Raw genomic sequence first — 14058 nt, 5'->3', positions numbered from 1 at the left:
AAGGAAATTATTCTTAAAATGGCTGTGTCCGTGGATCAGTATGTAGGCACTGGTAACAACTCTGATGAAATAGTCATTTGAATATATGACCACTCTATCATTGTTTCACATGAATATTTCTTAGTCTAGATTTGATCCAGATTTGATACAACTGAAGTGATGAATGTGAAAAGGGTATAACAAGAAGGTTGTAAGATCTGGTCATGGTTAAGAGTGATCAAGGACATGGTCACTCTCATAAGGTCACAAGTTCAGATCTAGTTCACAATGTCAATCTAGTTCAGATACTGAAGACAATGAATGCATCTCAGTATAGATACAGTACACCATGCATTATGCGTAAGTTGACTTTTTAAGCTGACTGATCAACCAACTTCAAGCAGAATTTCAGGCCAGAATATGCAAAACATGTGTTAATAACATCCTCTAACTTTAATCTTGCCTTACAAAGACTACATTTCTGTAGTCCCTGGAGATTTGACTTGGTAGAGTCACCTGTATATTTTGCAGTATACATGTAGTCCACCAGATTTGTGTCATGATTCACATGTTTTATATTAGCGATTGCAGTATTGATCAGTTAGAGATTACCTGAAAGTTTATGGGAGTAATGTCTATGCCAACCCCAAAGCTCTCTGTATGTTGGCTTTTCAAACAAGTTCACATCTAGATCTGATGCCGAAGACATTGAACGCATCTCAGTCCACAAGACATTTATCAAGATTCACATCATCTCTCATCATCCCGAAGAACGACTATATGTCCTCACCTATGCTTAATAAAGGAGGCACAGCAGTCTGGGAAACCGCATCATGAGGTGAATTTCGAACTGGTTCGGAAAACTATTTAAGAGTGCTTCCAAGACTGCTTCGAGCATTCCCATTATACATTAAACTCGTTTCCACTAAACTGGTTTTAGAAAGTAGATGAGAACAGGGCCTTAGATACTGTTTTTAAAAGGTGGAGAGAAGTAGAACAGCCCTTCTGTACTAATCACTATTATCACAAAGCAATTCATCTTCATCACAGAGCATTACTTCCCTAAAAAGATATACATGACAGGGTCTGGGTGAATGATAAGATATATTTTCCATAAATACACATGTAGGAATATGTTATCAAGAAAAGTTACAAGGAGAAAAAATGCTTTGCAACACTTTTGGTAGAAAAATTATTTTAAAAAGTTTGCTTGCATGATATGTCACAGGATCAGTTGTTTATCTTGATTTTTTTTTTCTTTTAAAAGCTTCATCTGCTCTCTTAGATTTTATTGTGAAATGCTCATTAAACTTGACCTATTCCATTCAGACCATATTGGTATGAAACCACTACCAAAAGTTTTTGATCATTTACATTTTTCACAATAAATCTGTTCTTGATGTGGAAATTACTCAGTTATCACATTGTCATCACTGTTTATGCTTTGGTATTAACTGATAAAGCGAGAGAGAGAATTCATATTTTATTAGATAGAGAAAAGGAAATGAAATATTTACTGATAAAGAAATTGGTGGTTGTCCAGTTAATTTAGAATTGTAGGCAATCAATCTCTATTTCAAACTTGTGACGGCTAACCACTCCCCTTCTACTTTCCCTTGTGATAACGACTGACATGATAAACCTTCTTCCAATTCACCTGTCTTTTTAATTTCATTCTTGGTTCATGTACGATAAGCAGCTATTTCTTACAAGCAATAACAACAAGTTTGATAACTTTGATAAGACAGCTCGTGGAAAAATGTCATCGCTTCATTCCGTTCCATCAAAGCCGGTGATAAGAGTAACAAATGCTGTCTAAGGGTGCGTTTATGCTTCCTTCGCAAATGCAAAATATTTTGAAACACACATCTTAAATGTTCTTTTTTTTTTTCAAGGTAAATTTTGCTAGCTGCAGTGCACATGCTATCATGACCGATGAGAGATCAACTTGGGTGCCCTTTTGCAAATAGTATTACATTGCTTTTTTGTGATCTCAATCTAATTGGAAATGTGTTTACAATGACATGATTTAAATGTGTTTAGGACTCTTGGATATTGTTCTTGATTTGTCTTGCATTATATGCTTCTTCAGCACAGACTTTTTTGGCCTGACTCTTTCAGTAATTACAAATATTGTACAGAAAGGGGTACACAACACTAATTTCTTTCCTATTTGATGGGCTGAAGTTAATTGTATCCACCTCAAGACAACTGATACTATCATTTCAGGGTCCCTGGAGAAGAATTTTGCAACCAAATGCAACATTCAAATTCCAACACTACTTAAAGGTCAAGTCCACCCCAGGAAAATGCTGGCTTGAATAAATAGAGAAAAATCAAACTGGCATAGTGCTGAAAAATTCATCAAAATCGGATGTAAAATAAGAAAGTTATGACATTTTAAAGTTTCGCTTATTTTTCACAAAACAGTCAATTTTTTGTTGGGGTGGACTTGTCCTATAATATTCAACAAATCAGATGCATGCTTTGGGACTTGCATGTGATTTTGTGAGTTGTAATCAATCATAACTCTTTGTGCAAACAGGTCCCAGGTGTAGGAGTGGAGTGATAATGCTCCAGGTAGCTCTGGAAACCAATTGGACAGAAATGTTGAAAGTGAAGAAAATGATCCTTGCCCTTTATTATAGCATTAGATTTTACGGTTTAAAAGCAGGAATGTGTATTTTTCAGTTTGAAGAACCGACTACAAATATTTTCTTGAGTGCACAGCTTTGTTACAAGCTGAATTTTTTTGTCAGCTCTCATGATGTCACATTATTTGTCTCTGCAGAAACTGAAGGATCAGAATGGAAAATATGCTGAATGAAAATCGTGCTAAAACAAATTCTAAATGTATTTTTCAAAGGCAGTGTTGGATAGAAATGTTATTATCCATGATGTTATTGCATAAGATTTCCTGTAAAGAGTGCTCGCATTAGATTAAACAAATTATCAATCTGAATGAATATCATGAAATAACAATATATGCTGTGTAGGGAAAATAATAGTTTTTTCCTTCTAATTGCGAAGCATGTAATGGTATTTATATAATGAAATTTTGAGGGTTTCTTTAATCAATATGCACTGATAGCACGTAGAACACAACAGCTCAAACTTTGCAAATCTCCACAAAGTTACTCAATCCCTTTAATACTTTTTGTATAGGCAGGTTGATAAACATTTTGATGTGAAAGGGACCTGAATTGACACTCCTAACTACAGGACACTTTATAATCTTCTCATTACCCCGGGTGTGAATTATCTGAACAGTTGTTGAGCTGTAACTTATTTTGGGCTGGATTTACATTATTTCACCTGCCAAATAGCAGTGTTTTTCACCCCACTCCAAGCTTTCACACTTGTGCAGCCATCAATTACATATAGTTCAGGTGGTCAGATCACAGGGTTGATTCACATGGGTAATTTAATTCTGTTGCACACACAATATTATCTAATTGAGTAGCAGTTCAATCAATAGGTTTGTTCACATTGCTCATTGAATCTGATACTCACACAATGTTACTAAAGGCTTGGTGTCACTGCACTTACCGATGCAGAGAGGATGTAAAACGGAAAAGAATCTTGCCATCCATTGGAAAATGTGATGTATCCGTTGTGTACTCTTTGCATACATGTTTCATATGCTCTATGTCCATCGAGCATCCATTTACTGTGATTTAATGGTTCACCCATTTTGTACATTGTCTGGAGCGGATGAAAACGGATGAAGATACCCCAAAATTTAGCTTGTCCCTGTATCTGTTATGAGTACGTTTTGTGTCCGTCGGCCAGTGGAACCAGGCGTTAACAAGTAACAGTTCATTATTAACTTAAGCATCATTATCACAGCAATCAACAACCTATTAATTTTAAAATCTACATGGGTATTGTTAGAATTCTAGCATGATTTCCTACTTGCTTTGATGATACACAAACCATGAGTATAAGCATGTAATCTACGTGGAAGATAGGGCAGGGTAGTCTTGGGGTGCATGGGATCTAATAAAGATGTGGACTTATTGTTCTAGAGGCAATACTTTCTCCCTGATAGTTGTTTTTAGAAAGCTTCCAAGTCCTTTCTGTTGTTAATATACTACCCTTACCTTCTGTATCCACTATTTCATCCAGAATTCTCTTATTTTATCTTTTTTTTAAGAGTAAATAGCATGAACTCAACACTGTAACATAACAAGTCATTACATATTTCTGATCTAATCTTGGCTCTACCAAGTGTAAACACATTTTACAGACCTTCATTTTCACTTCTCGTTCCAAGTCTGTGTTACTCTTTCTCTCTATCTCTCACTTCTCAATCTTTTTCATTCTCCTTCTCTCACACCCCCTCTCTATCATTCCTCTCTGTCTCTCTCTCTTTCTCTTTATCTCTCTTTCTCTTTATCTCTTTCTTTCTCTTTACCTCTCTCTTTTTCTCTTTATCTCTCTCTTTACTGCAAAAAGAAATGCTAAAGTCTACATCACGAGGTGAACCGCATCAAATGAATTCAAAAGTGCAACCTCAACTGTTGGTGAAATGAATTGCAATGGCAGTGAATGCAGAATTCACAGGTTGAAGATAAATTTCAATGACACCTCACCACTTTCTTGATAACTTTAACAGCTTTAAAGTTTATTAATAACTGGACAATTCAAGCAACAATTATGTACAGTGGTTTGGTGGGGTTCAAAGTTCAATGTATAGTGAGAGATTGTTAGGTGTGGAATTAAAAAAAAAATGGGTAAATGTTGTACTTTTAGAGAGTGCAACTGAACTCCCAAAAGGGCTTCATTTTAAGTTCAAAATGAAATATGTCATACAGGAAACAAAGTAAATAAAAGAAGAAAAATTGGAGAAAAGCAAGGGGAGAAAATGAAGGAAAATGGCAAAATGCAGGATGTACATGGAAAAGAAGACAGACAGGTAGAGGAAAGATAAAGGAAGTTCTAACTCTTCTTCACAGGCCATTGTTTCCACATGATTTCACTAGTTAGCTCCATCTCATACTATTTGAAGGACCTACATTATTTGATGAAGTAGAATCCTTCCAAACCGATGTTCACCTAATAACATTTGGCTTGAAAATGACACCTCTGCGAGTATAAATCACAAGGAGAGGGTTAACTCTTAACATACTGCAGTCATCAAATAACACCAAATACTACATAAAAATCCAATAGAGCTGCAAGTCATCTGGCAGGTTCAGAGTTAAAGATGAGGCAAACTTGGCTGGGATTCTATCCACAGGAGTAATCTTGAAAATTCAGCAAACGGTGAGGAGTTCCCAGAAGTATCTTAAATCTTTAGAGGTGCCAAGCCTAAAGCAGGTGGGACAGGACTCACAGAGATACATATAGGTCACTGCCTTACCCCGTGATGCACAAAAGACCTAGGTGTGATCATCACAATCGCTTACATCATGATCTGAAAACTCCTTCTGAATGCTATTGCACCATTTATATCATGTATGACTTATGTCAGATTTAAAAAAATTCCAGATGAAAAAAAGAAGAGTTTAATGATAGCATTTCAAGGCATTTTACTTACATTTTTTAACATACATGATGAAATTGTCTCATTTATCTGCAAAACTTGTGAAAATATGAACATTATGGAAGGTACATGTACAGTAGTAGTCAGTAGTGCAATAATTGAGTCTTGCATTGGATAAAAAAAATACTTAGTACTGACCAGCTTATTCATTTATTTCGTCGGTGGTCATCCGAACCGTCATATCACACATACGACGGTGAAAACCCATTTCAGAGAAAATCGACTACAAAGTTTATTATTATTTGCACACTTAGTTCCCCAGCCTTACAACATATTCATTGCTTGAAAATACATGGTTGGAAAGACCAAGAAAATTGCTTGACATTGGTATCTTAATTTTACACAAAAGTGAGGATCCAAGAAAATACGGCAAAAGAGCTACATGCATGTAATTTCGGTTTGAGCGACTTAGATTTTCCCTGTACAAAAAACACCATAGGGAAAAAGCGATACGACGTTTTGACTGATCGCACGCATTTTCACGTGCAAAGTCAATGCAGTGCCCAGTGCCGATATGATGGTTTGGTTGACCACGCGCATTGAAATCGCGGTCAGTCAAAACGTTGTATCGCTCTGTTACAGTACACGTTTTTTCGATGGGATTTGCGCGTTTTATTAAAAAATTGTATGGCATCGCTGTGAAAATCCTCTCATATCTCAGAGAATACAATAAATTACTGCCTAAAAATTTAGATATATATAGAGTAGGACTTGTACTTTCATTTTCTGCAAAAATCTCAAAATTGATTTTTTGACCAAAATTGACTGATACGACGGTTTGGATGACCGCCAACGATTTAGTTTAAACTGATACTCAAATTAAATTATACATCATGCATGAAGCCAAATAATTTGGGGCTTATACATTCATACGTTAACATGGTGAATTTGGTGTTCTTCCCATATTTCTTGAAATTAGTTTGTTTCCAGTATAGCAGAAAACTGAGGACATTGCTCTTACAGTTCCTTTGAAAATTAGCAACTACATGAAAGGAGTGTGTCAGAATTGGTTTGGAGGAAAAGCGGGCCAGTTTCCAGAGCATGACGAAGAACATTCTCATCACACAGCTGTGAATGTGACACATTACTGTCTAGCAAATTGATGAATTATAGATCTAATGTCACACTTATTACGGCCCTTGAGACATTTTCTAATCCTCTCGCTTTCTTACTTTCTCAATCTCACTCATTCTGACTCAACTTTCATCAATGTAAAAATGTTAAGTCTTTAGATTTTCCCCTTGAATTTCTTATTCTCTCTCTCTTGTCTCTCTCATTCTCTCTCTTTCACACACACAAAGATATAATACCAAATAATAAACAAATATATAACTCTCTTGCTCTCTAGCTAAATTGTTTTCTGCGTGGGGCCGAAAGGAAGCATCAAATATTGAAAACAAAAAATACTCTAAACTCTAAAATTACAACTGAACAGTCATGTTGATAAGCAGTATGTTGTTTTCAGATACTTTTAATATGCATATCAAACAAGAAACAATAAAGGGACATTACTTATTTGAAGAATATTCCTACATAAAGATAATCCTAGCAGAATCCTTACCTGAAATGTTTTTAACACACTTCAGGAACCATTGGGGATGCCAATTTGCCAAATGCCCTGAAAGTATTTTCATATTCCATCAGCTAATATCCCGAAAGATAACATTTTATGCTCTCCAATACAAACAGATCTCACCCTAGAGTGGGATCTAGGCTTCACAAGAGTGTCCTGGAAATAATGGCTGACCTAGGAATAATTAAATAATCACCAGAGAAAAATGCGAGGAGGTGCCGGTTGTTGGAGAAACCGACTCGGGTCTTCATTTCTCAAAGGGCGTGTTCACTCTATTTTAAACCAGAAACACAGCTGTATGCTCATCTGACACACGTATTAATCCATGAAAATGGTTTACTGATGGTGTCATTATGGTCACTCGGCCTTATTTTAACCCACAAACTCAGCTTTGAGAGGGTGTGTTCATTCAACATTATTTCTAACCCCAATCCACAGTTGGATGTGTCCTGACAATATTCAACCCAAAATACAGATTTTGAAGATGAAGATGTTATTAGGTCAAATCACAATCGTATTGAAGCGATTTTCTGTCGGTCATAGAAATAAAAATGTCTTTGAAGGCGTCAATCAACTTCCCTTGGTTCTGATTGGCTAAGCATTGTAACAATGGTACTAGTACCTATCCGATATTCTGGCAAGTCTGTTTATGAAACGCTCCCCAAATATCAATAGTTTAAAAAGAAACAGAAGACATGATAAAATGCAACACATGATTCCAAATTAACTTACACTTCCTTGATCAAACTGCTTCCCTGAAAATGAGAGATAATAATTTAAGTATTTCAGTTTCAGCTTAAGTTTGAGATCTTTAATTTTCCAACTTCAGCAAAACATACAATGTAAAATAACATCTCGAAGAACAAAGTGAGAAATAATGAAAGAAAAAGAAAGCTCTAGCCTGTAGTGACATTGCTTAGAGTTTCTCTTATGTGTTTGGTGTTCAGTTTTTAGTGTTTATAAATAAAAGTAATTCACTTTAGCCTGCACTGACAGTGTTAAGTGTTTCCTTTTAGTGTTTGTGTTTAGTGCTTAGCGTTAAGTGGTTAATATTTGCGTCTCAGAATAATTTACCTACATTTACTAGATTTGACTACATTATAAATGCTGCATCTATGATTTGTGATTCATGCTTGTAATTGTCTCTTACAAAGCTCAAATGAACACACCTAAAAAGGCTCAATTTCAAAGTGTTATTTTCCTCACACTGATATTAACCTCAATTTTTAAGAGTCACTTAGGACCTTGGCATAGACACGCTGAAGACACTTATAAGCAAGGGACACATTCTCTTGGCTTTAATGCATCTCATCAAAACCAGTCGGCGGGAAGTAAATGTGTCCTCTTTTCCTCTAATGCTAGATCCATTCGAAGCTATCAAAAATGTAATTCTGAAAGCACAAATCAAAATAATATCAATAACTACTCCTACTCATACTATAAAGTGCTATTATCAGTAGTGTCCGAGTGCTCTACAACAATGTAAAATAATTACCCTGACTTCAGCAGTACAGCTATTAAGCATTCTCCTGCATTTACATAAATAACCTGGGTAGAGTGCAGCAAAAGTGGATAAATTTATTGGTGACTGTAATAACACCATGGCTGGGATAAAAGCAATCCATTACATTCTAACTTTTCAACACCTTTTCTGCCCAACATATCAACACACTTGTTTACCTCCCATACAATCAAATTAAATCAAAAATTTATTTGGACTATAGGCCTACCTACAGTCAATCTGGATATATGTCTCTTCACATTTCTTAGATATAATTATGTATTTGATTTTTTTCATCATTCTTTTTTCAATTTGAAAAGGACTTTACAGAATTAAGCACTTGAACGTTTTCAAGGGACAGTATTTCCATAGACTTTCATATGAATGGCACTGCCAAGAGAGTCATTGACTTTGCCCATGAATGTCACATCAAAACGACCAATCTCAGAAATGACCTTTGACCCAAAGACTAGTCATCATCCAATCAATTCCATAGAGCCATCTAATCTGTGTTAATGTGCTCTCTAATGAGTTCAAGGAAGTAATGAATGACATGATTTAATTTCATCTAGCTGCATTTTAGGAGGGGAAACAGTTAAATTTGATATTCTATTCGCTATTAATTGAGTGATTCATAGACTTGCGGATATTCTAAGTGATTTCAGTAATATTTTTTGCTTTTATTTTCAAATCCTATTGCAAGAATATGGGTGTCATCTTATTTTTTGGTTACACTTTGTTTGAGGCTCCATTCTCTTTAGGGGTTTAAAACATATTATATTGCTGATAATTTCAGTGCGGATAATTGCACATCTACTTAATAATTTGTATGTAAGATACATTTTCTTCATCCATTCATTTTTTTCATCCATCCCTCCCTCCATCCATTCATTCACTTTTTCATCTATTCATTCATCCCCATCAATTCATTTACACTCAGTCACCTATGCATTGATTACTTAATTCAGACAAAATAAGTGCATATCAAGAAATTGGCAAAATGAAGCTCGAGGTTTGAAGGGGGAAGGAGGGAGGGTAGAACTTTTGAAATGCATATACTTCTAAATAAGAATGTAAAAGTTTGTTTATAAACTAAAAAGAACTTAATCCTATTCAGGTAGGTTTTGATACATCAAATAATAATCTCATATTTTAAGGGTCAAGAGGAAAGGAATGACAGAAAAGGGGATACCATCTACATACTTGGGATATGAACCATTGAGTTTATTCTTTGAGTACCCTCTAGCTGAACCTCTAAGCCACATCAGCTCACCTGCAATGAAATATATAAGATACATTGTGCATATTAAAGGTAGATTACTGATGACATGCTATTATTAATATTCTGTCTTGTGATAGCTTGCCTTCCAACCATTATGTAGGTTTCTAGGGTATAACACAGTCAAAGTTGAGAAGGGGGCATCTCCAGCGACCATCATAGACGCGTCTACCAATTGAGACAATTTCCTTACAAGACAAAGTCAAAGTCGGTAGCAACAATCATGTTTTCTTTTTTCACTTCCGGCCTTTATTTGGCTAAAACAAGCAAACTTCAACCAAAATGTTTGCTTAAGAAATAAGGAGAACTGACAGGCCCGAAATTCCTTGAGGATTTTTCATATCATACGTGAGAGGCCAGGAGACACTATGGCTATATCAATGCACATAGTCAATGCCCTTCTTACACTAAAAATATGACAAGATAAACTTGACTACAGCCCTATCTTGGTTGTAGAAAACAAAATTCAAATCTCCTCATGGCATATGAAATTTTCTGAACCTTTTTGGGGATGAAAGCCTTTGTTTTATATATATTTTTTTATTAGAAACTGCATAAAACTTTCAGTTTAGGCTGTACAATCTCCAGCACATTTTTCAAAGAGAAAACACCATACATTCTTTTGAAATGGGCATAAGAATTGAACGTATGACCATTCACTGCATTTACTTTTCATTTTACCTTTCAGTAGATGAAATTTAATGGGAGACAGCTGAAAAAGAATGACCTTTTCTACGAGGTACAGCATTCCTCTGATTAAATCAGACAATTAATCATTAATTAGTTCCTGATTTAAAAGGAAATGAATAATTAATTACGATTCTCCTGTCGATTATGTCATCAATGACTTAAGACAAGAAAGTAGTCTGAAACGAGCTCTGTTTAATCTGCTTCAAGGTTCAATTTAAATGTGAAATTAATCAGTGTATTGGAGGGAAAGAACAATGGGGGGGGGGCTTACCCCTTTGACTACTGAATTTACACAATTCCCATACAGTTTTTACAGGGACCACTCTGTTCAAGGGGGCCATGGGTCAAATAACTTTTGTTAATTGTGCCAAATCTGCTGAAATTATGACATATACATTAACTGAATATGGTTAGTTTGAACTTCTTTAGACATTCATTTTAATGCAGGCATAGTGGGTAACATTCAGACTACACATATTTGAGCTAGAAGCTGAGTTTGAACTCTCTGTATGATCAGTAAAAAAAGAACTGCATATCATCTTAATCTATTTAAAATATGTTGGGTTGTAAATAAATTTCTGTCATTTCAATCTTGGTTTCCATTATTACCACAACTGTGAAGGTAACTTTCAGGCAAAGCCATAAAGAATTCTGCAAATCAAGAAATGATTCACCTTAAAAGCTAAAATGAGTCAAAACAACAAGAGTTCAAATAGTCACTTAGTATCAAACATTTGCCACAAAGTTTGTGGTATAAAATGAAGCAAAACGTCACCTTGCATAGCTCTAGATTTTGAGGTGCAAGAGAGCGATTTAATACAAATTGACAAGAAGGCACAGTGTTGTGTTTGTAGAGAGAATCAAGCAGAGTATGCGGGCTCCCTTCGGTCTCTCCCAGTCACCACCGCACTGGATAGCCCTGGGGCTAGTTTCATTCTCTAGGACAATGACATGAGAAGATGATCGCAAGATAGATAGGGGATGTTCTTGTGAGAGGGTGATCGCAGAATTGGAAGGGGGATGATTTCACAAAAAGATGATAACAGGAAAGATAGATGATAGGTGGTTTCAAACCGCCTCGATCATAAGAATCCCTGTTAAATTATGAGAACTTTTTGAGGCTAAAAAATACCCATTAATTATTCCTGCATTCACACCGCCCTGAAACATACCTTTCGGGATAAGTTCCTGAAGTTACGAGCATGCGCAGTATGGTCTGATAAGCAAGTGAGGCGCGAGATTCAAAATCACTAGTTCAGCAGCCACCTAAGTTGCCCGCGCCCAACTACACACTGGGCTAAAAAAGTTCCTGTAAATTGCTTTCACATTGCCAAAATACCTGCGACCTTGGAAAAATCCCCGCGAAAGTTCTCATAATTTTGACAAGTACCTACTATTTAGTGGGTATTTTCTTTCGGGGAGATTACGCGTAATTTGCTTTCACATTGCCAATATTACCTAGTATTTTCTGATCGGGGTAAATTTCCCGATCAGATAATACCTGGAACTGACGAACTTTGAGGCGGTCTGAAACCACCTTTTGATAGATAGGAAATGATTACATTACATGATTGCAAGGCAGATATTGACAAGCTGATCACAGGGTGGATTCATGAATTTAGTAACTTATTTTGGGTTAGATAGGGAACGATTTCATGGAATGATGTCATGGAATGATGATCGCATGTTAGATAGAGAATAACTTATGTCATCATTGCAAGGCAAATCGGGCTCATTTCACAAGATGATGGCAGAACAGATCACAGAGGATGAATTCATGACAAGATGACTGGTGGGTCATTAAAAATGATTGCAAGAAAGCCACAGAATAATAATTATCATGACATGACCACGGAAGATATGAAATGGCATCATGAAAGATGAACATAAAAATGATAGGACATGATTTCATGAGAAGATGAATGCAAGATCAATAGGGAATTATTTTCTGAGATAAAATCCTCCAAAGGTAAGCATTAAAAATAATGGTATTAAACTAATGACAAACAATTTTATTTCATAATATACCCCCCCCCCCCTCCCCCAAGCTTAATTTTGATAATATTGCGATACTCTCAGAAGGGTTACACATACAAAACAATATTGTTCGGTCATGATGTCCCATAAAATTCTATGAGGATTTCAAAGGAAAGGATCATTCAAAATCATATGATTTTTATCTAAACCAAACATTTCTTTGAAAAGCAAAAGAAACAGTCATTGAAATCCAAACTGCCTGCAGCATCTAAGATACAATCGTAGACTCGACTTCCTCAAACGTGAAGACAAATAACATTATTTTCAATAATATAAAAATCTGTTTTACATTTCTATACCTTAACCAGGTGGGATTCAGTGCGAGTTGAGGATGAAACCAGAATTAAAATGCAACATCATTGTACATCAGTGCTTTCTTTTTGTACAATAGCAATTTTTATCACGTTTTTAAGGAAAACCCTAAAAGGTAATTCGAAGTATTAAAAAGTGTGGTTGACTTGTGGTTTCTGTTTTATGCTTTAAAGGAGGAGGGGGAAAAAACATTGTCTTGAAATATAAATCACTTAGCTGTCTGGGCCAATAATTTATTTTTTTAATCATCTCAACCTTTACATAATCCAATATTCTATATCAGTCTCAAGAACAATAAAGCAAACAGAAAATAGATAGTATATTAGGCTGGATATACAATGGCATTTCAAGATTAGAAATATATAAAAGATATGATTATATAATATTGACTAACAAATAAACCCTAAACCCATAAAAATAAGTTGAGATTCCAAATGTGTTTAATACAATGTAGTTTACAGAGATTTCAGCAATATACTGCATACATGTGTTCTCGTCAAAAGACGAAATTTAGTACTGTCATTTCATCTGTCGTAGGTATTTTAATATTTTCACTATTTGATTTGATTTAATTCGATTCACGGATCGATTTTTCTCCATTCAAAAATACTTCTCAGCATAGACATCATAATTTGAAAAACTATTATCAGTAAAATAAAATGTAATGGAAAGAGAAATGAAAAAGTATAAATTTACTGTACTTATTCATTTTTAGAAAATCCCTAGGCAATTATTTTTTGTTTGTGTTAAAGAGTATATCATCAAGATTCCTTTTAAAAATTGTTGTCACGTAATGTTGTTATATATTAATATTTACATAATGTTCTTCACAATGTTTATAATGTTTCACTACCAGGATGATTTATTTTTCACATCAAAAGAGCAAGAACCAGAAGTTCGAACAGCATGGGACATGTAAAACCATTTTCAAATATTTTTCCCTATTAAAGATTCATCTGGACATTACATTATGAGAGTTTCAGATTCTTAAACTACAAATATTGTAATTAACAATACTGGTGGGTGTTTCATAAAGCTGTTCGTAAGTTAAGAGCGACTTTTAAGAACAACTGGTGAACCTTTCTTACGCTCGTAACCATCGCCAATGAATATACCATTTACCACAATAAAGGATCACC

This window comes from Lytechinus pictus, chromosome 8, assembly GCF_037042905.1.
Source record: "Lytechinus pictus isolate F3 Inbred chromosome 8, Lp3.0, whole genome shotgun sequence".
NCBI classification, from domain to species: Eukaryota; Metazoa; Echinodermata; class Echinoidea; order Temnopleuroida; family Toxopneustidae; genus Lytechinus; species Lytechinus pictus.
The sequence above is the reverse complement of the archived record's forward strand: the minus strand, read 5'-3'. Positions refer to the sequence as shown.